At 49.4% G+C, this 3,374-nt stretch overlaps 1 long non-coding RNA gene across 1 annotated transcript; it reads left to right on the top strand.

Annotated features, from left to right (window-relative positions):
- Positions 1–2,146, top strand: LOC138761751 (uncharacterized). Its single transcript, XR_011356486.1, has 2 exons — positions 1–179; positions 1,985–2,146. It is a non-coding gene; the product is annotated as an uncharacterized lncRNA (long non-coding RNA).
- The last annotated feature ends 1,228 nt before the right edge of the window (positions 2,147–3,374 follow it).

Raw genomic sequence — 3,374 nt, 5'->3', positions numbered from 1 at the left:
CAATGAGGCAAGGAGGTCCCCTGACGGCTCCCTGTACTCCAACTGCCCACCAGTGTGGCGGTACAAACCACCACACAAACCCCCCCCCCCCCCCGAGAACTGGCACACACATCTTGCTGCTTGGGCGGTCGGCCTCGGCGCTTCGGTTGGGCCGTTTGAACTGGCTGACTGGGGTCCAGGTGCGCCGCCTTGAGGCTCGATCGTGAATAGTTCTCCTTTGCCCCCAATGTCTAAAGTGAAAGTCTTGCCCGATCGCTGCAGGACTCTGTAGGGGCCTTCATAAGAGCGCCGCAGGGGCACGGTGTGCAAATCTCACTGGATGAAAATGTACTCGGCTGCATCCAGTTCCTTGGGCAGACTGGACGGTCAGCCACCGTGGTGGGACGGAGGTGGGGGGACTAGCGAGGCGAGCTTACTCTGAAGGTCTGCCAATAAGGTCAGATTGTTGGCTGCCAAGTCTGTGTCTGGGCCAAAAAGCTCTCCGGGTAGCAACAATGGCGCACCATAAATCATCTCCAGGGATGATACCTGCAGATTCTCCTTCGGGGCTGTCCTGATGCCAAGCAGAACCCAGGGCAACTCGTCTGCCCAACTGGGGCCGGTGAGGTGAGCCATGAGAGCTGACTCAAGGTGCCAGTGGAATCGCTCCACTCGGCCGTTGGCTTGAAGGTGATAAGCCATGGAGTGGTGGAGCTCAATTCCCAAAAGGCTCACCACTTGCGCCCAGAGGGCAGACATGAATTGGGCACCTCTGTCGCTGGTAATGTGCGCCGGGACTCCGAACCTGGCAATCCAGTGAGTGAGTAAGTTCATGCCATACGTCTTGGCGAAAATGTCTTTTAGTGGAATGCCTTCCGGCCACCTTGTCACTCGGTCGACCACCTTCAACAAGTAGCGGGCGTCCCTGGATTCCGGCAGGGGGCCCACAATGTCCACTAGTATATGTTGGAATCTCTTGGCCACGTGTCAAATTGTTGTATTGGGGCTTTTATATGATGGTGGACTTTGGAGGACTGGCACTGCGTGCAGCTCCTCGCCATCTGGGCTACTTATTTTTTGATCCCATGCCACACAAAACACTCTGCAACCATCCAAACCGATGTCTTTACTGAGGGGTGGGCCAAATCGTGGACCATGCTGAAAACCCACGACCTCCACTACGGCGGGACTACAAGGCACGGCGAGCCGGTGGAAACATCGCAGAGCAGAGTGTCTGGGCTGCCCGGAAGTCCCGAAATTGGAGTCCTGTAATGGCGGTACGGAGGGCCTGTGTTTCTGCATCCTCCCTTTGCGCCTGTGCTAAATGGACGTAGTTCAAGCTGGGGGTGAGGCTGTGGATGGCGGGCCGCAAAAGTGCATCTGCCACAACATTGTCTTTACCTGCCTGGCGCCGAATGTCGGTGGTGAATTCTGACACATAGGATAGGTGCCGCCACTAGCAAGCTGACCAGGGGTCTTTTGCTATCACAAGGGCTTGTGTGAGCGGCCTGTGGTCAGTGAACACAGTAAATGGTCTGCCCTCCAGGAAATATCAGAAATGCCTGATGGCCAGGTACAGGCCAGGGTCACCAATGTAGTGGCAGCTACTCTCCACCACCACGTTGTGAGTTTCAATGGCAGTTTAATTCAAAACCTGTGCGTGTCCCTTTAAGGGCAGCGTGAGCTCTTCCCCTGCATGGGCGGTGATGTCATCACGCTGCCTGGGGCACGTGCTCAGCTCCAACGAGGCAAGGAGGTCCCCCGACGGCATTCTGTACCCTCAACTGCCCAGCCGGCACGGCGGTACAAGCGGGGCCGGTTCGTTACAAGTAATTGCGCCGCCATAGCAGTAATATTCTGCTTTGTCAAACAAACTAAAATATCATGCACCATTGATTAAATTCAGGATTATGGTCATCCAGATTCTTAAATTGTCATAATACTATCCTGCTCTGTATTCCTGTGATAGAATTTTGATATACGTTGCCCTCTTATGCTTCCATAGGAGTTGCTTTGCTCTGTTGAAGAAGAAACCTTGGCTGCATCAATCCTCAATGAAGCAATCCACTGGCATCATGTGTAAAATGCTGGAGGACGTGAAAGTGCAGCACAGTATGGACCATGATATTTGTAACAACCTATATAAAACTAGTCTTTGTCAACCTAACCGTTCCCTCCCTCAAAGTCCATAACTGTCCATTTTTCACATACCCATGTGCCTGTCTTTTTAAATCTCCCTATTGTATCAGTCTCCATCACCACTCCAGCAATGCATTCCACACACCCACCACTTTCTGTGTTGGAAAAAAAATACCTCTAACATCTCCCTTAAATGTTGCTCCACTCACCTTAAATGGATTAGCTTTGATCTGGCTGTTCACCCGTTTCACATAATCCTCGTACAGTTCTATTATGATACCTCTTATTCTCTATCCCTCCATGAGAAAAACCTGAGCTCACTTATTTTTCTTCATAAGAAATTTCACCAATCCAATCAGTAACCTGGTAAAGCTTCCACATCCTTTGACTGACTGAACACAATACTCTCAATGTGGACTAAACAGAGTTTTATAGAGCTACAACATTACCTTGCAGCTCTTGAACCTACTAATCCCCCAACTAATGAAGGCCAGCACACCATCACCTTCTTAACCATCCTATGGCAACCTTAAGAGATCGGTGTTGGACAAGATCTCTCTTCCTCCACACTGTTAATAATTCTGACATTAACCATTAACTCTGCCTTCAAATTAGATCTTCGAAAGTGCATCACTTCACACGTATGTGGATTGCACTCCCATCTGCCACTTCTCACCCAACTCTGTATCCTGTCTTTATCCCATTGTAATCCACAACCTTCTACACGATTACAACACCTTCAACCATCTGCAGACTTAAGAACTCACTTCTCCATTTCCTCTCCAAGTCATTCATAAAAAATCACAAAGAGTAGGAGTTCCAGAATACTACCACCCTCTGATCTGTGTGCAAGCCAATCAGAATCCACACAGCCAGATTTCCATGGATCCTGTGCATCACTTTCTGGATGAGCCTACCATGTCAAACACCTTACTAAAATCCCAAAGCACTACATCCTCTGCCCTACCTTCATCAATTTCTTTTGTCACTTCCTTGAAAAACTCAATTCGGCTCTGTAGCATGACTTGCCCCTCACAAAGCTGACTATTCCTATTAAGACTATATTTCTTTAAATGCTTGTAAATCCAGTCCCCAAGAATTCTCTCCAATAGTTTGCCAACCACTGGCAGAAGACTCACTGTCAATAATTCCCAGGTTTGACCCCATTACCTTTCTTAAGCAAGAGAACTAGATTTGCCATCCTCCACTCACACTCCCTTGACTAGGGAGGACTCAAAAATCATTAAGCAATGTCC

This window comes from Narcine bancroftii, chromosome 4 (assembly GCF_036971445.1).
Source record: "Narcine bancroftii isolate sNarBan1 chromosome 4, sNarBan1.hap1, whole genome shotgun sequence".
NCBI classification, from domain to species: Eukaryota; Metazoa; Chordata; class Chondrichthyes; order Torpediniformes; family Narcinidae; genus Narcine; species Narcine bancroftii.
This window is presented reverse-complemented; position numbering and strand designations above follow the sequence as displayed.